We start from the raw sequence: 23,817 nt of genomic DNA, 5'->3' as shown, positions 1-23,817 counted from the left end.
AGAATGCACATTGTGAACTTACCAGACTGTATTGTGCCCCACTCTCCGTAAGTGAGTACTATTTGCTCCATTCTATTCTGTCTCTCCTTTCCCATAGTCATGATTCTCATTCTCCAGTCCTTGTCTGTCTAAGACTGTTCATCCACGTGTCCTTCTACAACCACTCCATTGGTGTTCACAGATTTATTAAAATCTCAACCTTAAGACTCTTGTGTTATAGCTAAAGCAACTGTTCCCACTATTTCCCCTTCTGTTCTTTGATTTTCAGCTCCAGATGCAATAAAACAAATGTAATCAATAATGACTTTAACTCTTGCCTACCCTCTTATCACATCACTCTTGTTAACCATACATGGCTAGAACCCACAGACTCAGCAATGCCAACCAATCCCTAAACTAGCCACACTACCATCTTCTACTTGACTAGCTAACACAAAAGGGAGAAATATAGGCCTCTTTCTAGTTAAATGATTGAAAACTATGCAGGTCACACCAACACTTCAACATCCAGCACCCTTTAGAAGACAAACTGCTGATGTATTACCCTAGTGGGCTGCCTGATTCATTCTTGATGACTTGGATGCACCATTGCCAAACTTGCCAAACGTGCCCCCTTCTCCCTATTAATTTTGACTCTGCACCTTAGGAATCACATTTAAAATACTCTCCTTTCTCACCTTCTCTGTAATCAAGTGGTCACCATCCCAGCTAGCTCCTAAATACACTCAAGGGGCAACTATCCTAAACTCATACTAATCTTCAACAAATGTAATCAATCAGAGTAATCCTTGGAGCCATCTCTCTTCATTCTTGCCATCCTTTACATATCTATCATCATGGTTCTCTTAACTCTAATTCTCCTGTTTTTCAATTTAAAATGTATCTTCACTCATCATTTACATTTAGCTTTTGCTGCTTACCAGGCCTTTGCCCCTTCCAATCTGCTCCCCCTCTTTCATAGCTCTGGATGACTCCTAATTTGGGGCCTGATTTAGAAATTGGCGAAGGGGTTACTAGCAACAGTGTTCAGGAGGCTCTGCTAAAATACTGCAGTGGGCTGTTTTAAGACAGGGATGGAGAGGGTAAAGGAAGGAGGGGAGAATTTGTTGTCAGTGGAAGAATGTATTACTCCTCCTTTGCATTGTTTGAGGCTCAAGCAAGGATCATGGAAGGGTTCCAGGCTACAATGCAGCCTTTCGCAACAGCAAGTTTAACTGCTGGATTTTCAAAATGGTAAATGTGTGTGCAGGAACATCAGACCTTCTCTTAATTGTATACAACATAATTCCACAATGGAATCCACACCTCACTGTTCTTAAATGGGGCCCATTATGTTTATGGGCTCCTTTAAAGTAGGCTGATTAGGTAGAGAGAGCACAACTGTAAGACAATGTATCCTTTTGCATGTTCACACTCACTTTTTGGGACTGATGCAGCCATTTTTTCGACTTTGAGAATGCACTGAGGCCTGCTAACCAGACCTCAGTGCCTGTGATTAACCCTATACAACAGTATGTTTCATTGGCTACCCCCAATTGGCAAGCACTGTCTTACTTATAAGTCCCTAGTATATAGTACCCAGATACCCAGGACATTTAATGCACAGTGTCCACGAGGACTGCAGCACTGTTTGTGCCGCCCTGCATGCACAAAACGTGAGTCACTTCAGCCTGCCACTGCAGATTGAAAGGGCGGTGTTCCACATTGCTTTCTTGATTTTGCCATTAAACCTAATTAAACCCATTCCCATGGCAGGGAGCAGTATATTCTTAAGTGTGGCATATGTTTTTATATGTATTTCCGGCAACACTTCCAAATTGTTGTTTTGCTGGGGAAGGTTAGGATCCCCATTGGCTAACACAGTGTTAAACGGTTTACACTTAAATACATCTAACTCCTGATTGGGTCCACCTAACCAGGTCAAGTAAAGTATCAAATTAGGGGAACATTAAACCCAATCAGATGGTCAGATAAGATTTAATGTCACTATTCATTTTTTTAAGCAACTTTTAAAAAGTTGCTACCCTGTGCTCCAGCTAGCACAGTGGCCTCAAAAAGGCCATTCACACATAGATGGGTTTCTGACCATCTGGGAGTGAGGTATGACCTTTTCCCCGAGGAGGCCTGCAAAGGGTGTTAGCCCAAAAGGTTGAGCTTCAAAGGTGAAGCAGCCTTTGAAGGGCCGCTGGTAACAGAACTCCTGAGCAAGATGTGTTTTGTTCCTGCAGGCATCTATGAGACAGGGCCAAGCAGAAGAAACCAGTGTTAGAACCAGTTTTGCAGTGGGTGTGTGGTCTACTGGTATGCACACCCAAGGGTGAGATACCCTTCTTCTCACGACCAAGGAAGAGTCATGCCATTTTGGAAGGGCCAGGAATGGGACACTTTGAGATAACCATATGCCACACATCACATGAACTGTGTCACTAGAGATGAGGTGAGCTGGTAGCCAAATGGCTAGTGACCGTGTGGCCTCTCAGGGCATTTTTCTGAGATAAAAAGGGCACCCCCGGGGCCTTTACCCTTAATTAATTATAGGAGAAGATTGGACTGATGAAGACTTATCCAGCTGGCTTTGTAATTGCACAAAGAGAGACTCATCCAGGACATCCCCTGCCACAGCCACATCTCCACCCACCTCAGAGACCTGCACTGGCTCCCGGTTGATGAACGCATCACCTACAAGCTACTGACACACACCTACAAGGTACTGCACAACATAGGACTGGCCTACCTCAACCACCACCTGACCTTCTACACCTTCACCAGGCAGCTCTGATTCTCCCACCTCATCCTCGCTGCGATCCCTAGAACCAGCAGCTCCAGTGACTCCAAGGATCAGGTGCCCTGGAATCCACTACAGGGACACAAGAGTGTAAAGAGCACATCTCAACAGAGTGGTAGCACCTGTGGAAGTTTGCCTGCTACCAGTTGCATGATGCAACAACAAAGGAATCCAAGTTAGCCAACTTGTACACCTGAGTCTCCCAGACCTGGGAGAACTGTCAGTGGCCTGATTTGTTTGAGTACAAGGGAAGAAGCCCCCACCAAAGATTTTGCCTCCATCCCCTGTGTATCGTTGCTAGTAATACAGCTACAGCTGTGCAACTGCAGCAACAAAAAGTACTTCAAGGTACATCGATCTATGTAACCAGGTTTGCCCCACATCACCCATGGACCGAGGAACCACCACAGAGACACATGCATTGACTGCACTACAACCGGAGCATCCTTGGAGCATCTTTGCCCGTATCTGTCAACATCAAGACCACTCCTTTGTTTCTTATGGCTGTTTTGTGTTAAAGTTGTGAACTTACTTTAAAATCACTCTGGTGACCACTTAACTATGTAAGGTATCCTTTCTGACCCCTAGACCTTGTCCCTATCAGATTTGGTCACCCACACGGGGCCGGAATACTCAAACTAACTTTTCAAATGTTTCAAAAGTTTTCAAACTTTGTGCTTACCAATACTTTTTTGTGATTGCATTTAAAAGTATTTAACGCCTTTGCTGCCAGGCCTCCCCCCACCCACTTCATGCCAAGCATTTTTTGGCTATTTGGGTAGTCTATGCTTAGGCCTTCATAAAATATTTTCCACATAAACTACCCACTCCAAATATGTGTCCTTTTTTCCCCCAATATCCTAGAGATTCTAGAGGTATCCAGAGTTTGTGGGTTCCCTTGGAGGAGACCAAGAAATTAGCAAAAATACGCAATTCTTTTTTTTTTTTTAAGTTGGAAAAAAGTGCTACAGAAGAAAGCACATGGTCTTTTCCCTGATAATGTCATCAACAAAGGGTTTGGGGTGCTAAAATCAGCATCTTTACAGCTTTCAGGAACAGGCAGACTTGAATCAGAAAACCACATTTTTCAACACAATTTTGGCATTTTACTGGGACAGTCCCAGTTTTTACTATTTTTTGTGCTTATAGCCTCCTTCTAATTAGTGACAGAAATAGGTGTGAAAACAATGCTGGAGCACAAACAGCTAAACATTTCTGAAAAGTAGACACAATTCTGAACTCAGCAGGGGGTCATTTGTGGATATCCTACAAGGTTTTCCTACAGAAAATAACAGCAGAAATACAATTTTTTTGAAATTGCAGTAAAAAAACAGCCAATTCTCTCCACATTTTGCTCTGTAACTTTTTCCTCTGATGTCAGATTTTTAAAAGCAATATACCATTACGTCTGCTGGCCTTGTCTGGTTGCAGGATATGTAGGGATTGTAGGCTCATCAAGACCCCTAGGTACCCAGAGCTGGTAAAGGAGCTGCACCTTGCAATGGGTTTTCATTGTATACCAGGTATACAGCAATTCATTTGGTGAAATATAAAAAGCGAAAAATAGGTATCAAGAACACCATTGTGGGGGGGGGAGTGGCCGGCAGCTGATGGAGCCGCACGCTTAGAGAGGAGCTCTGGAAGAGCAAACAGGGCCCGGCTTGCTGAAAACCCCTTATCAGCATCCTCAACTGACTCCAGTAATTCGTGGACCCATCAGAGTGCTTCGGGACCACATAAGTTCCGTTTCCGTCCTGAATCAACCACGGGAGAGTGCAGAATTAAAGTCTTTTTCATCCGCGACCGCTCAAAGCAAAATGGCGGCCGCGACCAAGTGATTTCTCCTTCAACCTGCGCTGAAGGGACAGGACGCCCGTGATGAGAGCCGAGCGACCACCGCGGGATGGGGAGGCTCCGGAGTCAAGGCTGTTCACCTGGAACACGCTGGGGGAGCCGGTGAGTGGGGGGGCGATCGGGCTGGAGGAGACCGTGACCCTCACCCGGTTGCAGCCCGGGGACCATGCCTGCCAGCCTAGTGTCCCCTGAGACTCCAAGAAAGCACATCGGAGGTCTCCGGGCAGGGGGTGAGACTTGGAGAGGGGCCCTGAGACCCCATCCAACAATACTGTCGAGGCGCGTCCTCTATTTAGGGCTGGTTCAGGAGCGCCCTGGCTGCTCTACACCACGGCGTGTGAGGAGGACGGGCCGCCCACAACCTGAGGCCTCCGGGCGGAACAAATTACCGGGAGCAACCCAGATGCCTGACCCCCCCGCCACCAGGCCTTTACAAAGAACCCCCCCCCTCAAATTGGAAGCCCAAAGAAGGAGGGGAAGGGAGTTTGGCGCCCACTGCCCACACCTCGTAGGTACAGGAAAATAACAGAGAGGACCAGGTGCTCAAGACCTCCCCCACAACGACAACTTTTCGATCTACGACGCAGGGCGAGGTCGCCCCGCGCTGGCATTCCCCGGCCAGTCTCAAGTTGAGTAGTTGAGCACAAGAACAAGCACAGACCCCACCATAGGATAATCCGGAAGTCTCCCCGTAACAATTCAGGTCAAGGACGGGTAAGCAAAGCATCAGTGAAATACAACCTGGCCAGACCCCGTTGAGCAGAATCAATCGGATTCAGAAACCCTGAGATCGAGAGGAGAACGGGGTCTTCACACCTCCCCCTTGAGTAGACTAAACAGACTGTTGAAATTTCCCCCGGCCCTGTCTCCCTCTTCTTCACATCTGAGGATTCGGGATCCTCGCTTCACACATTGCACCCACCCAGCGGGCCGCACAAACACTGAGGGTACCCCCCGAAAGTGCAACGCAAAGCAGGGGGCCGCCCGCGTGGAACATTTCCTCACCTAATAAGACAGCTGTTCCAAAAATGTGGAAGACCAAAAGACGTGAAGAGCAGAGCCTAGACGAGGCCACAACCACTAAAACCACCAATCACCCCACAAAACCATCTTCCCCAGATGACAAATCGCAACAGGAAACAACTCTGGACACGGTCCTCCTGGCCATTAGAGACTCCCGGGAAGCATTCGAGAAGAAAATAGATAACTTAGCAATGGACCTCACATTACTGCGAGATGACCACCGCAAATTAAAGGACAGAGTAGGAACAAACGAAAAAACCCTCGCAGCAACGACTTTAATGCAACAAGCAACAACCACAGAGCTCAAGGATCTCTCCTCGCGCATTACAACTCTAGAATCCAGAGCGGAGGACACTGAAAACCGCGCATGCAGGAGTAACCTTCGCTTGGTTGGGATCCCAGAGAGAACAGAGTCATCAGCAGACAGTATGGAAGCCTTTCTGGAAAACTGGTTCAAACCACCATAGCTGAGGAGGGCCTCTCAGCACTCTTCGCAATAGAAAGAGCCCATAGGGTACCTAACAGAATGCCTCCACCTGGAACCAGACCTCGCCCAATTATAGCAAAGTTGTTGCATTACAGAGACAGGGACTACATTCTCTCGCAAACACTTCAACTCTGAGGGGTAACATGCAATAACCAATGGATTATGATCTTCCCAGATTTCTCCAGGGAAATGCAAGCACAAAGGGCCTCTTTCAATGACTCTAAGCAAGCACTTCGCGAGTGTGGTATAAAATATGCTATGTTCTTCCCAGCTAAGCTCTGTGTGGAACATGATTGCAAAACACACTTTTTCCCATCACCGCCGCTAGTAAAGGAATGGATGGAATCCCTAAACATATCCAACCCGTCCCCTCCTCCTAGAACCCCACACAAGCCGGACAGGAAACGCAGCAAGTCCACCAATCGAGCCTCGGAAGCAGCCCCACCATGACACCAATCACTTCGGGAGATGCGGAATGCGGTAGAAATGGCAGCAGCTCTAAGTGGAGGAACCAGCCCTAGACCTCCGACCCCGGTCAAGGTCTCCGACCTCCACTGGGACTCTGGGGGCTCGTCAACATCCTCGTCTGACACTATCACTAGTCTGCCCAAAATAACCCCAGGAACTGCAGAAGAGATCATCTAATTGCTGTATGTGAGGAACTAATTTTATATGAGTACCAACATAGACTCAACCAACTCATCTAAGATAATAAGCAAGTACTTTTATAGACCAACCGATAGTTTATGCCTCTTAGGCACACGCAACTGGAAGCAATACATCGTGCAGCCGGGCCCTGGGAGCAGCTCGGAGCGGGGCTCTTGACCTCTGACACGTCACCCACCTATAGGACTCTAATTTTAGAATGTTTACGGTTTGGACGGGGAAGGTTTTGGTCACCGGTCCTGGGGAGTGGGAGTTGGGGATTAAAACTATTTATATAGATAGAGGGGTTAACACAGCACTAATCACTAATGAATCAAACAATTCTCGTCCTAGATCCTCAAACAATATTTATAACAGAAAACCTAACTACAGGTCTATAACCACACACAATCACCAATCTAAAACCCATAGACCATGGCCGCAATCTACAAAATAATAACATGAAACATCAGAATATGTCCAAACGGTATAAAGTATACAACTACCTCAAACGCAGGGACACACACATAGCCCTATTACAGGAAACAAATCTGTTAGAACAAGAAGTCGCTGCACTAAAAAAAAGATGGGGAGGCCAAATATTTGCCACTACCTACTCAGCATTCACCATGGGAGTACTAATATGGGTCCGGCCGGGCGTACCTTTCCAGGCACTACAAACTTCCATAGATAAAGAGGGGAGATAGGTGGTTGTCAGGGGTAGATTGGACGGGAAAGTAGTGACAACTGGCGGCCTATACGCTCCGAACCTGGATCAAAACAAATTATTCGATAAATTATCACAAGAATTAGGTTCGAACCTCGCAGGCCCGAAAATTCTCGGCGGGGATTTCAACTGTATAGCCAACATACACCTAGATAGGTCACATCCGCCATTGTCGCACTCACAAACCACAAAAACTGCCAAATCCTTTACAGAATGGCAACAACACTGGCAATTAGGAGATTCCTGGAGACAACTTAACCCGCTCTATAGAGACTACTCTTATCACTTGATAACACATGACCTACACGTTAGGCTAGACACCTTCCTAACATCGCACGAACTGCAACAGGTAGTAGTAGCAGCCGAATATTTGAGTCAAACTATATCGGATCATAATCCCCTGATGGTGTCAATAGCATGGAGGGGAGAAAGACCGTCGATCCCCACTTGGCGACTGAGGACAGAAGCACTAGAAGACGAAGCATTCAAACACACCTTACATAAAAGCATTGAGGAATTCTTCACTATAAACACGAGGACAGCATCTTCCAGAGCCCTAGAAAGAGAAACCTTCAAAATAGTAACCAGGGGCAAATGTATTGGCGAGTGTAATGGAGTCCGGAAATCAATTGAGAATGAACTAAAAAAACTTGAAGACTCCCACAGAGACGTAGAAAGTAAGATCCCAACTCACCCTGAATTGACCCCCCATGTCAGAAACTAAAGCTAAAATAATTGAGGGGAACACTAGATTATCTCGCTTCGACTACAAGCAGTATCTAAATCAACAACACGCAGAAGACGACAAGGCAGGCCCCCTGTTAGCATGGTTAGCTAAGCCCCCTAGACAGCAATCCACCATAGTCGAGATCGAGACACAACTAGGCGACAGAGTATGTGGTCAAAGGGAGATCAATACGAGGTTCTTAGAATACTACTCAATTCTATATGCCCCACCCACGGACACTATTAGTAACATTCAGGTCCAGGAATTAGAGACCATTACCCTTCCTAAACCAAGAGCCGAAGAAAGTCTGTCCCTAGCTGGTCCAATATCTATAGTGGAAATTAAAATAGCGATATAGGGTATGGCAAGGGGTAAAACCCCGGGAACAGATGGACTCCCTATGGAGTTCTATTCACTATACCAGGACCTACTTGCCCCGAGACTCTGCGCAATATACACCGAAGCATGGCGCATCAAGAAACTGCCTCAATCAACCAATGAGGCTATAATGATTCCCCTTCTTAAGCCCGATAAACCACCCTCGGACGTTCGATCCTACCGCACATTATCCATGTTGAATTTAGATTATAAAATATTGAGTCGGATACTGGCAAACAGACTCTTACCCCTCATGACATTATTGATACACCAAGACCAATCGGGATGTATCCCACAACGCAGTACTGCACAAAATATCAGACGCTTAGTTTCAATACTGCATACCTTGCCCTCAACAATGCCTCAAGCAGCGATAATCTCTGTAGATATAGAAAAAGCCTTTGATAGCCTAAGGTGGGACTACCTAGAACAGGTCATGTTAAAACTTGGACTAGGAGAGGGATTCACACGCTGGACAAAACTACTGTATTCTAATCCCACAGCGAGGGTGCGCACGGGCAACACCATTTCCGACTCCTTCCCCATAGGTAGAGGCTGCCCGCTGTCTCCCCTCCTGTTTGCTATAGCAGTAGAGCCCCTTGCGCAATTAGCAATATCTAAGAAGTGTTTTGAGGGCATTTTAATCAATAATTGGGCACACCACATAGCACTATACGTCGACGACATGCTATTATTCCTCAAAAACCTGGATACAGACTTGCCTGGAGCAATAAACATGCTAGAAAATTTCGTTATGGCCTCTGGTCTCCGAATCAACTGGAGAAAATCCTCCATCTTTCCACTAACCAGAGACACTAGGGAACCTGCAGATACCAGGGTCTACCCTGGTCCCCGAACACATTAAATACCTGTGGGTCAATATATACCACACAGTAGAAGATCTACTAGAGGGAAATATACAGAGGGCAATTAGAGGAATTAAAGCCAATATGCTCTTCTGGAGCACGCTACTACTCACTGTCTTTGGGAGAGTTGCCTTACTCACAATGATAGCACTACCCAGGATACTTTACTACTTCTCCACTATCCCGCTAGTAATCCCGAAAAGAGTATTAAAAAATATAGACTCCCAAATTGTGAATTTCATATGGGTACCGAACAGGCACAGAATCGCTCTTAACACCCTCCGAAGACCCACTTCGGAAGGTGGCTTAGCCCCACCAGACCTGGAAATCTACCACTGGGCAGGGCAACTACAATGGCTGGCTAAATTAATCAGCGAACCCTCAGGCACAAAGGATTTACAAGTCCCTCTGAACTGTCCTCTCGAAAATATTGTAAATATACTACTGAACCCCCAAAAATCTAAACAACAGCTCCCGTTGGAATGGGAAACGTCAAAACATTGCTGGGAACAATTTCTGAGACGCACTCACACAAAATCTCCATATAGATCTGATATCCCCCTAATAGCCTTAAACCTCACCCCGAAGGGACACATCACAACACACACTAACAAACTGATAGCACACAACATCACAAAAGTGGGTGATTTGTTCAGTCTCCTACGCAGAGCTGCAAGAACAGTTTAATCTCCCCTCCGGCTTGTTCCTTACCCACAATGCCTTAGTTAACACTATCCAAAAACTATGGGGAACAAAATCGAGTGAGCCAAATATACATAAGGGATGTCAGTTCCTCTGTTCAATGGGAGACCAAAAAGGAACAGTCTTGGGAATATACAGATCTTTTCAGAGAGACACCTGTGTACCAATGAATAAACTTATAGCCAAATGGCAGACAGACCTAGACATTTTACTATAGGACACTCAATGGTCTAGAATCACCTCTCACATCTACTCAGTATCCAGGAATGCAAGATTCAAACTGATAAACTTATATATCTATCATCGGGCATATCTAACTCCACAAATGATAACCAAATTCTACAACACGAACAACTCTATATGTCCCCAATGTGAAGAACTTACAGCAGACCTGGTACACATGCTATGGAATTGCCCGAGAATCCACTTATATTGGTCAGAAGTGTTCAGGAAAATATCCTCCAGCACACAAAAAACACTATCGCCTACCCCAGTAGTAGCAATACTGGGGGACTTCCCTCGCCCTTCAACTAAAAAAGTAACTAATAGGTTCACAGACCTGGTGCTAATACTTGCAAGGAGAGAAACAACAGTGCACTGGAAGGACTCAGGAGGTCCCCAAGTGGCTAGGTGGCAAATTGCACTAGAGAAATGGACCGGAACTGAAAGCTCGGCGCTGCTGAAAGAAGCTCTACAGGGACAAAGCCTAGAGACGATGCCAAACATTGGGACTCCCTGCTGGAAAATCTAAAGTCCACGGATGCTCCCACATCAGAGGATAACAACTCCGACAATGAATCAGAAACTGAGTAGACGGTCGTATCCGCAACACAAAAACACCATGGAACACTGACAAAGCTCCTAACAGCAGAGAATTGTTATAATAAGAGTTTTTTGAAGATGGACAAAGTGCAAATTGGGGGGAGGGGAGTAAGAACTCACTGTTGGGTCTAATTTAGTAATTGTACCATTACAAGCTATAATCCCTTGTTGAAAGCAATAAAAAATTATATAAAAAAAAAAAAAGAACACCTTTGTATTTCAAAAATGGCCATAAGAGGAGGTGTTAAGAAACAGTGGTTATTTGCACATCTCTGAATTCCGGTATCTCCATACTAGCATGTGAATTACAGGCCATTTCTCAAAAAGTCGTCTTTTTTACACACTGTTTAACATTTGCAAGGAACAAATGTAGAGAAAGAAAAGGGGCAATAACACTTGTTCTTCTGTTCTGTGTTTCTCCAAGTCTCCTGATAAAATGGTACCTCATTTGCTTGGGTAGGCCTAATGCCCACAACAGGAAACACAACATGCACACATCACATTTATGCATTGTTTATACTTGTTTTTTTGGAAAGTGCCCAGCTGGATTTTGGCCTCTAGCTCAGCTGGCACCTAGGAAAATTTAACAAACCTGTGCATTTTTCAAAACTAGACACCTAGGGGAATCCAGGATGGGGTGACTTGTGGGGCTTTCACCAGGTTCTGTTACCCAGAATCCTTAGCAAACCTCACTATTTGGCAAAAAAACACTCGTCCTCACATTTCGGTGACAGAAAGTTCTGGAATCTAAGAGGAGCCACAAATTTCCTTCTACACAGCATTCCTCCAAGTCTCCGGATAAAAATGGTACCTCACTTGTGTGGGCAGGCCTAGTGCCCGCAACAGGAAATACCCCAACATTTTCCCAAAGAAAACTGACCTGTTTTTTGCAAAGTGCCTAGCTGTGGATTTTGGTCTCTAGGTCATCCGGCACCTAGGAAAACCTAGGAAAACCTAGCATGCCTGGACATTTCTGAAAACTAGACACCTAGGGGAACCCAGGATGGGGTAGCTTGTGGCCCTTTCGCCAGGTTCTGTTACCCAGAATCCTTAGCAAACCTCAAAATTTGGCAAAAAAAAACAAACTTTTTTCTCATATTTCGGTGCTGCAAAGTTCAGGAATCTGAGGGGAGCCACAAACTTTCTTCTACCCAGCATTTCCCCACATCTCCTGATACAAATGGTACCTCACTTGTGTGGATAGTCCTAGTTCTTGTGACAGGAAACACCCCAAAACACTACGAGGACACATCAAAATTACCAAATACAAAACTACCTGTTTTGGGGAGGGGGGGTCACCTGTGTTTTTGGTCCTGGGCTCAGCAGCCTTCTAGGTAAACCTACCAAACCCAGACATTTCTGAAAACTAGACACCTGAGGGAGTCCGGGGAGGTGTGACTTGCGTGCGTCCCCCAGTGTTTTCTTACCCAGAATCCTCAGCACACCTCAAATTTAGCTAAACAAATCACTTTTTCCCCACATTTCTGTGTGGGATCACTGCACCAACACTAATTTCCTACCACACACTGTTCCCCTCAATTCTCCTGATGAAAGTAATACCTCAATTGTGTAGGTGAGCCAAGTTTCTGTGACAGAGAAGAGACAAAAACTTGTTGAAATTGAGGGGGAACCAAAGCGGGTCCAAAAGGGCAGTTGGAAACAAAACATTTTTAGCCTCAGAAGTGGTCAGAATTTTTTTTTGGTATAGATGCAACAATGCTGGGTGGTAGGAATTTTGTGGATTCCTGAAGATTCTGGAAGCTCCCATCACATAAATGAGGGAAAAATGTGTGATTTCAAGCAAAGTTGACAGTTTGCAGGGCATTATTGGTAAGAAAATGGTGCGGGGTACATGTGAAGCACACCACCCTGATGTTTAGTTTTCAGATGTGTCTAGGACTTGCAGATTTTTCTACATGGCAGCATCCCAAAGTCCAAAAAGTGCAGCCCTCACCATTCAAAGTGGGACGATTTTGAGAGTTAGACAAGCTTTCACCAAAACCCAAAATAATCAAATGTCCTCTTGCTTACCATTGGGATAAGATCTTTTATTGTGCGGTGGGAGAGCTGACAGGCTGTTCCCCACTTTAATTGGGGGCATACCCATGCCCATACTGGTTGATTGCAACCACCCCACTATTTTTGTTTAAAAAAAAAAATCCCTGGCATTTAGTAAGCTGTCTGCCCACCCCCCGGGTAGTGGATTGAGGGTAATTGCCCCATCTGCCCACGGGGGCAGAACAACTTTGCCCCCATTTATTTGGGGTGAGGGTATGGTCATACCCCCACCCTCTTTTTAAAAAAAAAATCGTCCCTGGTGTCTGCTGGGCTTTATGGCCCCCATGGGGGCAGATGGGCCTTACAAAAATAGACTGACCTGCCCCCAAGGGGGGCATAAATGGCCAACAGTAATGTGCCCTATGGAGAGCGACCCTTGCCCAAGGGGCTGCCCCCCCAAACAAAAGACACACACACCTATCCCTGGCGTCTAAATGGAAATATGGGTGTGCTGACAATGCTGCTCTGATCATCTAAATGGTTTCTGCGCCCTGGGGGCTGATCAGCCTAATTGAAATAGGGGGCAGGAATGACCTTAAATAAATTTGCCCCTTAGGGGAGTGGCCCTTGCCAAAGGGTTCGCTCACCATCTGTAAAAAAAAATTTAAAAAATCCCTGGTGCCTAGTGGTTTCTGCACCCCCAAAAAGGGCAAATCTGCCTACGTAGAAAAGGCTGATCTACCCCCAAGATGGACGGAAATGGCATAAAATAAATTTGCTCCCCTTTGCCTAAGGGGTCGCTCCTCTTGCGTGAAATTGACCTGAAAAAAAAATCCCTGGTGCCTAGTGGTTTCTGTCCCCCTTGGGGCAGAGTGGCCTAGTAACAATAGGACTATCTGCCTCCAAAGGGGGCAGAAATGGCCTACAAACAATTCCTCTCACCCTAGGGGGACGACCCTTGCCTAAGGGGTCGCTCCCCACATTTTAACAACAAAAGAAACAATGAAAAAATTATTCCTGGTGTCTAGAAGTTTCTGCCCCCCCTCCCCCCACGGGGCAGATCAGCCTAATTACAATAGGCCGATCTACTCCCGGGGGGCAGGAAAGGCCTTAAAAAAATGCCGCCAGGGGAGCTACCCTTGCCAAAGGGCTCGCTCCCCTTTATTGCCTACATGAAAAAAAGAAAAAAAACTCCCTGGTGAACTGCTCAAGAGACATCAAAAGAAAGGAAAAGCCTTTCCTTTCCTTTGATGCCTCTCTGCCTGCCCCCACCCCCTGACTGGAAGTCAAATGTTTTAATTTCTCTTCCGATCGCGGTGAAAGCAGAGCTTCCAGCACGATGGGGGCAACCTTTGATGAGGTCAGCGCGCGATCGCGTGCTGATGTCATCAGATGTCACTGGAGGGGTAGGGAGAGTAGGGGGGGAAAGGGAAGTCTTTCCCTTTCCATCCCTGCCCTTGGCCCTAGTGAGAGTGGTAGCTCTTCCCCCGAGGGCCGGTACAAGGACGTAATGGTCACCTCTGAGGCACCTCAGCATTGCACCACCAGATGTTACCATACCGTCCTTGGTGGCCAAAGAGTCAAAAGGTCTAAATTCTTTGATTCCTGAACCCTCTGGCCAATACTGATGATCAAGGACTCTAAAAATTCATGAAATATGCTTTCTTTTCATAAATTGTTGCAATGTCTTTTAATTGGTTTGTGATTTTCTTATTTCACTACATGGTGCAATTAAATGCTTTACATTACGTTCCTTTACTGAACCTTACTACTCGCAACTACAGCTACCCAGGATTGAGCTAGAGGTTACGTAAATGATGCAGTACTTTCCCAAAAAGGGTTCTGCAAGTGTGTTCAAGGATAAGGCTACCTAGCTCTTTCAAACCTAAATCCTCACAACAACACCGTGACATATGAGAAGCTTGAAAAACAAAGCCTCCTCTATCTGTAAATGGTTTTTGAATGAATTACCTCATTGGTTGAAATGAGTGGGATATATTGCAATCAATATTCTTAATTGTTTTCAGTATTATGGTAACCGTTTTATGACTTTTTCCACACAAAAATAAAGAAATTTCAAAGCCAATAGTGCAATCCTTCAGGTGCCTCTGGCTAAAGAGAATGGAATGGGTTCTCCTATTCCATGAAACCAAGATAGAAGCAGGCAGTTAAAGAAGAAACGAGCTGCATCACCAGGATGCCTTCTACCAGAAGGGTATGTAAATTGTGCAATTTGTAAATCAACATATCTAATGGCTGTTTGAGAGCTAGTATTTGACTTTAAGTGATAAAGTCACTAGAGGCCTCAATCTTGACATAGATTTATTCTTTTGGAAAGGTAATTCAAGGATATTTCAGCTGACTTGTGGAGGGTGCCCTTCTATTGAAAACATCAAAAATTGCAGTAGGTCCAGTCTGATTGCATATTACTAAAAACTATTTCTCTCACAAACTTGTATGTAAAACACTAAAGGACAGACTTACTAAACTTTCATTCCCTAAATCCCCCACAGTGCAGCAAACACACTGTATGTACTTCTTTGCAAGAATGGGAGATAAGAACAGTAGCATATATAATAAGATGTGGTATTGTTTCTCTTTCTAGGAAAGGGGGTATGGAGCACGCTGCCCAGCATCCCAACATCTAGTCCTCTCAGATGTATCAGAATAAATGTGGTGCATGATAACAATTCAATAAGGGTCTTCTGTTTTCACCATGGTTGGTGCTACCAGTGCCATGCAATGCATCTGGATAATTGTGCGCTGGTATGCCAGGCAGGATGTTCCCTCACCTGTTTGTAATTGGCCACTTGTTGTGTTGCTGGGCTGCCAAGGTATTCTAAGCACCTCCGTTCTGGGAGTGGTACAGAAACCTGAGGTGATCAGAGCAGCATTGTCAGCACCCCCATATTTCACTTGTTACTCTCTAATACGTTGCATTATAATAGGTGACTTTGAGATGCAAATCATGATTTGTTTAGGAAAGTAAATACCACCACAGCACTTTGTGCTGGGGTTGCATCACTTTTATGATGGAAAACCAGCGCCAAGTTTCAGTACACCTAAACCTAAATCTCTGTATAGATTCTACAGACATATTTCTTATAACGTGTGTAATACAATTTCTAAATGTCCTCCATATTTCCAATTCTTTCAGTTGTAGGATGGCATCTAACACTTTTTAGCTCTATGGGTATTACCTGCATGTTGATAACCGCCTCTCCTCCGACAAGGCATTGTATACCTTCTGGTTTTCGGTTTCCATATAAGATATATTTTCATCCTGTTCTCACAAACCTTTCCTTGCTGTTGACATAATTCTCCTGAGTGGCATCGTGCTTTAGAAATATGCTAGAGTTGAATTGAGTGGGTTCCACCTTAGAAATTAGCAATTACCACTGAATTAGCAATTCCAAATTATTTCCTCCAGACTATTCTTTACTTCGCCTAGTATTTAACCTGAGACTGAACTTGCTTTATGCATGTGTGTTCAGGTGCCAGACTTAAGCGCCACAAATTTACCAGGATCTCTTAAATTCGATGGATCCATTACGTTGTGCTACCAGTTTCATCTGAATTAACAGACCATTTGGAATGTGGGCATACTGTGAGCAAAAAATTGAATCTTCGTGCTTCCTTATGCTCACCTCATTAGAATGCTGTGCCGTAGTCCAATGTACACTGCATAGAGCAAAAGGTGGGATAGCAGGTCTATACAAAATACATAATAAAAAACTAGTATAATTTGGCATTCATTACGTGAACTGTGGTGGTTCACGCTGCAACACACAGAATGAAACAAATCAGCTCTTGTCAGAGCTTTTAGAAATGTTTTCAGCGCAAAACCTCGAATTGTACATTAATTATACTTCGCCCCGGGGTCGGTTGCTGTCTAGTGTTTCACCTTCATTTCATTTCCCCCAGGAGGCAGAGAAATAAACATCACCTTTTAAAATGCAAATACTGATATTTAAAATAATAGTTCTGTTTTGTAACGGAGAGGGAGACTAGAACTCATATCCCTAACCATTGTTTTATTAAAGGAACCTCATTAATAGCAAACAAGATTTATGGGAAGTTGAGAGAGAGGGCGTTGAGTGGGTTGGGAACGGAGAAGAAAATAAATCAGTAAGGGAGGGAAGAAGCAGGAATGAGGAAAAGAGAGAGAAAAGGGAATACAATGAGATGAAGAGAGAAATAAATGGAAGTGAAATTGAGTAAACATTTAGCAAGGGTGAGAAATAGAAAGGGTGAGATAGATGGAGAGAAGGAAAGGGGAGGGGGGCACTATTCCCTTCATCGTTGTTTTCATTTTTGCAGAACTTGACTTTAAGCACACACTCTTAGTATGAAAAGACCAGGAAAGGTTGCTGGATACACCACCAGTATTTCTGATGCATGCAAAGTGTGGGTAGAAGGAGGGCTGAGAGAGAGAAGATACAGCAGAAAATAAAAAAAGACATGTTGAGAATGAAAAACCCCATGGGGAGAAAGGTGAGTTGTGCGATTCGAGGTCAGGAAAGCAGAGCACAAAATGAGTAATGAGATGGTGTGACAGTAGTGAGAAATTGAGCACTAGAAAGAGACGGGGGACAAGTGATGGAGGGACAAAAGAGAATGCAGAGTCAGATAAGATGGGCATGGGAGGAGGAACAATAGAAAATGAGTGGCAGAGAGGAAGACAATGGATGAAGATAGAATAGGAAAAGAATGTAAAAGAAAATTATCTTATTGAGTTACCTATAGAAATGAAATTCATTAAAAAAATGAAGCCTAAACTGCCATAATACGTACATCTTCCCTCATTTAAAACCTGTTTTCTTCTATTACATGTCCTGTTCTGCATTTATCCCGAAGAAAGCCTCAGGAAAATGTCCAGGTTCCTGCAGAGTACCCCGGGACATTATTCCTGTCCCCCACCATTGACAGCAGTTCCAATATGTACAAATAGGCTGATGACTCATGACTCTACAAGAAGATCATCTTCTCATCTTACTTCATGATATCCAGCAACTCAAAATCTTTCTCAGATCCAGATCTGGATATCATACACCTCTGTAAATCTCAGCCCAAAGAAGACAGAATTGTTCATGTTAGCAAACAGCACGAAAAGACCACAAGTTTAAGACAGTTTTTTATGAGAATACAAATGGTCATACAAAATTGACAGCAATGCAACATCTTTAGATTCACAATCAACACTGATCTCTCATCAAAGAAAACAGTTTCATTAAGACCAAGAGAGCTTGGTACAAGCTATATCTAGTGAATGAAGTTAAACTGTTTTCACTTGATGCACACTTCAAAACAGTCCAAGCTTTAATCCTTTCATACCTAAATGCAGGCAACAGACTGTTTAATTGTATCCCAAACACCAGACTGACTCTTCTGAATGCATCATACACTTTTCCACATACCCCATTAAAAACCTGAAGAGTTTCAATCAAATCACTCCTAGTATGAAGGAAATACCCTATCTCTCCATTTCTGTCCACCCCATCTTTAAACATCTGCGTCACGTAGAAAAGACACCAGAATAGGGATATCTGCATACCTCTATAAAAAATAATTCAGCCCAGGCCAGCAGCACAGTACCAGAAGGCAATACATCACAATACTGGAAATTAAGAAATACAATAAAGAGAAAACAGGAATCAACATTTCTCCATGTAGGCACACATGATGTTTAATAACACCTTTAACTTCGGAACAGCTTCTACCCCCTCTAAAATGTAGAACAGCCAGAAAGGAGCGTAAGACAAATCTCTTCAGAGACCACTATCTCCTTATGTGATATAAAGTATATATTCCGCATCATTGTACACAATCATGAATTGTAATGAAGAAGATCTATGTCCTGCTTAGAATGCCAATGTTTTCTAGCTAGTTTCATTCTGTTCAAACTCCTTTACTTGCATGTGTGGCTGCGGGAAGCACGAGTGTTTCCTTTGTGCTATTAAAAGTTAATTTTCAATGAATCAGTGCACTTTGTGACATGGTGATTCCATCTCCTTTATTCCCCATTTCCGTATTCCTAAGTCAACCTCTCATCTGCCTTCAAGAACAATGATAGGTTTATTGTTAAACAGTCCTGTTGACTTGGTAAAGAACCATTTCCTAGTACTAGCTCAGTGTAACCAGTTCAACCAGAACTACAATAGAGAAAGCTAATAATAAAATACATTCCTACTATAATAATTCTGTTTGTTAGGAAATACCTTAATGAAGCCACATGAAGCCATATGTCCAAAGAGTATTGTTATGTATGTGTTCTAATCATGTATATATTGATGCATTATTCATTTGCAACTCAAGAAGCCATTCCGATTTCGAAAATGATGTGGTCCATGGTACATAAAACCCTGAATGAATATAAACAACTCTATCTCTCAGACTTTACCAAATAACATTATTTCCCACTAGCATCATTTAATTACAACACCTAACTAAAACAACACTAACTTTTTAAACGTAAGCTATTACCTTACCTAACTATAGAATCACTTTAAAATTAGTTTTTTAAATGTATTGCCTTTTTAGGCAAAGTAAGATCTTATTACCATACCTAACTATAACATCACTTTAACCTTTGGGTTTTTTTCCAATCAGTTTCCGATATTTTTAACATAGTCATCTATCTCTCGTACTGGGTACAGCTTTTGGCCATATGGTGCAGGGGATTGGTCCCAGGGCCTGGCTCAGGCCTTGCTCCTAAACCCACACAAGAGGCCAACTCTCCGCCACAAAAGATCTTCAGTCTGTGGACAGGCCCAACATCAGACTCCCACAACCACCAAACCCCCTTCCAAGCACAGCCTTCAGGAATGCACATCCGAGAGTTGTGCACAGGGCCTGAACTATGGCCAGGTCCTGATCCGACCCCCCCGTGAACACCAAACTCCATCAAAACAGAGCGGATACTTTTTTGTTTGTTTTGTGTTTTTTTTTGTTTTTTTTTTCATTTTGTTGCAGCTTTCAACTACTGCTTTTGTTTTTTATATCTTTTTTATGTTTTCTCATTTTGTTTTACAGTTTTAAACTGTTTTCGAAACATTCTTTGATATTCTTTTTAACTTTCTTTTAAACTTTTTTATTACCTCTTTTATTTTTCACATATCTTCATGCTCTGTTTGCATGTGCTTTTCCATAGCTTTTAAAGTATTCTTCTGTTGACTTCTCCAGAGGCCACAACTTTTTATTTGGGTCTGCAGTGTATCCTGAAATACCACGTTGTCATCATTTTCTTCCTCTTCCTGTTGCAGAACCTCCTCCAGAGCAGTCAGTTGTTTTTCTACCGCTCATTTATTTTGTACCTTTGTCTTCAGTATAGTATTTGAGTGCAAGTGTCTCAGGTTCTTTCACATTCAAGTAGGTCCCTTCAAATACTACCTTCTGTGGAGTACCTTCTGGTACAAAGTGCACATCACCTCTTGCACACTAATTTTTTTTTTTCCAGCTGGAATGCTAAAAAGCGTTCACAATAGTGACTGCTACGCTGGCCTTGCTTCTCGTGCTTCTGCAGAAGTTTCTTGGAAGCACAATGCCACCAACATTCTCTTAAGGTGAACCTTGCATAGGCATGGTAGATGATGCACTTGATATTTGTTGGTCTCTAGTTCTAGCTGAGGCAAATGATTTCGAACTGTGTTTACTGCATACGTTTCAAAATCATTTGAGATTGTTTCTAAAGAGTGTAGGATTTTTTTTGAGTAGGTTCTCCTGAGTGCCCAATCGAATGGCTGCTTTTAGTATTGTATTTTTTGATCTTTCATAGGTACACCAGTACTGTCGTGGGGTCCGTCTGAATCTTGGGAGAGTACTGTGGGGCCCAGAAAATCTTCAAAAAGTAAGCCCAGAGGATTCTTCACAGGGCCAAATAAGAAAGGTGTCTTTAAAGTTTTAGTGACATTTCTGCCTTTTTAAGTATCACAATGCTACTCTACCTGAAAAATTTACCACAGTGCCTGTGACTCAGAGCGAAGCACCATTTCATTGGATAATGCCATTAGTTTGATGTGTTCTCAATATGTTCCCACCGTATGCCTGTTATTAGGGAGCGGCACTGGAGATGATTCACATCCTCTGCAGTGTCTACTGAATTTTTTGGATTTCCAAACTTTTGGATTGCCCATGGGAGTTTCTTTGTCTAAAAGGGTTTGGCACTGAGTGAGGGGCATGTGTAGTAAGGGTTGGGCACGTAAGGGCTGCCTGGGTGTCAGGAAGAAGTAGGCTGTCAATGAGGGATTGTTCACAGGGTGAAGACAATGTTCAACAGTGCTTTGACTGCCCTTGTGCAGTTGGGTACCCACAGGGAGTTTACTGTCTGCATAGGATTCAACACAGGGTGAAGTAGTCATGCACTGGGGGATTGGCCACCTAAGGGACAACAAAATGTCCTTATATACCTTGTAGCCCTCTTCAGCAGGATAAACCAGTCTTAAAAGTTCCTTGACCCAACCTCCTACAGAAGCCAATCCCCTATCACATACATTCTTCTACCAGGTGAGGTTTGGGGTAGGTCATAGGGCCTAACGCTGCAGTACTGCCAACATGCATCAAACCCCAGGTACCGCAAGACCATACATGCTTCAGTTTGTGTCATTTTTAATTTAACTTCACTACATGGGGACTGAGCCCTTGTGTCCTATAATGGTGGGTGCAACCTTTCACTTCATGTTGTGGCATGCCATTCAGGGGGCAACAAGGGAAAAGCCCATTAATCCAATTAGATCCCTCTATTTTTTTAATTGTGGTGCAGTAGGAATACTTTGGTACTCCTGCAGCAACAACCAGCCAGTTATCAATATTTCTCATCATTACCTTCAAAAGTGACTAAATGGATTCACACCACATCACAAAATCACCCTTTCTGAATGAAGATTTTGTTTTCTGCCAAATTTTGTGTATTTCTGTTCAACTGTTTCTATGGAAACTGTCCTAACTCGAATGACACAATTACGATATACCTCAACTAGGCCCTTTCTCCCTTTCTCTAAATGGTTATTGACAGCACATGAATTATGGAGTTGTTTTTCTGTGCAGACACCACTTCTAGAATGGGTTTTACAATGGCCCACAAGACTGTTAATGCCTGCTCTCTCCACACACTGCAGGGTCTGTGGGGCCCTGTGTCATGTAAAGAATTCATACAAATTCCAGCTTAACCTTTATAATTTTCACATTAAATTATTCTTGAATGAATGCTGACCCAGTTATATTTACAAAATATATTTTTGATTTCCTTAAAAAAAATAGACCTTACTCCCTTTCATGATAAAATATGACAAAATCAAATTTTACAGTACATCTCATAATTTCATCAATTTACTAAAAGCATAATACTTAAACATCTTACACCCACTTCTTTCCCACATTCACAGCACACACCCAAAGTCACAAACATGCAACCCCAAGAAAACACTCATCTTCCCCCAGTAATTTCCTTGACAACACAGCAAAGACCACATTTCATAGTATTCATTCGTTGTGTCGAAGCCGAGGGTCCCAGGTATGGTTAACACAGGTTTTGGTGGAAGAAATTAGTATCAACCACCTTCTTCAGGACCTGTGCCCAAATATTTTTCACACCACGGCTAAACACAATGGGATTGCTGTGATTTTGTAATAGTTTCGCTCTCCTCTTTACTTTACTTGCTTCCTCTAGTACATGTATACCTGCATATTCCTCAAATATCATTTGAGACAGTACATAGTCACTATGCCCATATTTTGTGACTTTGTTAAAAAACGTCCTTGCTGACATTTCTTTGGGGCTTCACAGTTCAAAGCACCTCAGTATGCTAATATTGGTATCCTTTCTGTAATGCTACAGTGACCTATGCATTTCAAAACTGGAAATCTCCTTGCATAGAGATGCCTGACTTGCTGACTTTGTGCATGTGCTGTATGTGGGGTCAGGAGGCGAGGGCTGAGGGCGCTGTGTCTGCTTGTCACCCTGCTTCCTACTTGCGGGAGGGAGGCCTGTGTTGAACCCTTCCTTTAATATCACCACCTACATTTATGGAGGCAAATTTATTGTTTTTCCAAAATGGTTACTGCCTCATTGTTAAGGGAAAACAAAACACTTTTTTCTATATAAGTGAAAGAAGTCTTCCACCTGGATACCAAGATTTAAATAACGATTTCCCCAACTGCCTTTTCAAGCAAGGGATACATCCCCAAATTAACCGCATCACTTTAACCCATAGCCCTTTGCCTCAGAATGCCGAAGCATACATGATGCAGTTGTTACATGAAGCACTCCTGCTTCCTTCTCTCTTCATTTAGGTACTTCTGCTTGTTGGCTTCTTCCTTCCCTCAAGCACTAGAAACCAACCCACCCTCGGGCAACACAAAGCACTCACATTTGTTCCTTTATTCTCCTGGGAACACCGGTTGCTGAGCAGTAGTTGAAACTAGAGCACCAGATAGAGTTAGGAAGTCAGCTTTGCTCTGAAAAATAAGTGTGAAAAATGTAAATATCCTGTGTTTTTGGTTGTGTGTTTTATGCATGTACATGCATTTGTTTGTGTGTGTAAAATGGGGTCTCTAGTTGGCAGTGGTTTGGACCCTGTTCAAGTAGGGATCCTCACTCTATCCAGGGTAAGAGAGCCACTCAGCTAAGGTAGCCCCTACTCACACCCTTTATAGCTTGGCACGAGCAGTCATGCTTATCTCAGAGGCAATGTGTAAAGGATTTGTACACACACACACAGTCACACAGTGAAAATACCACAAAAGTACACCACACCAGTTTAGAAAAATAGCCAAAATTTATCTAAGTAAAACAAGACCAAAACTAAA

The sequence above is a fragment of the Pleurodeles waltl genome, chromosome 9, assembly GCF_031143425.1.
Source record: "Pleurodeles waltl isolate 20211129_DDA chromosome 9, aPleWal1.hap1.20221129, whole genome shotgun sequence".
In the NCBI taxonomy this organism is placed as follows: Eukaryota; Metazoa; Chordata; class Amphibia; order Caudata; family Salamandridae; genus Pleurodeles; species Pleurodeles waltl.
The sequence above is the reverse complement of the archived record's forward strand: the minus strand, read 5'-3'. Positions refer to the sequence as shown.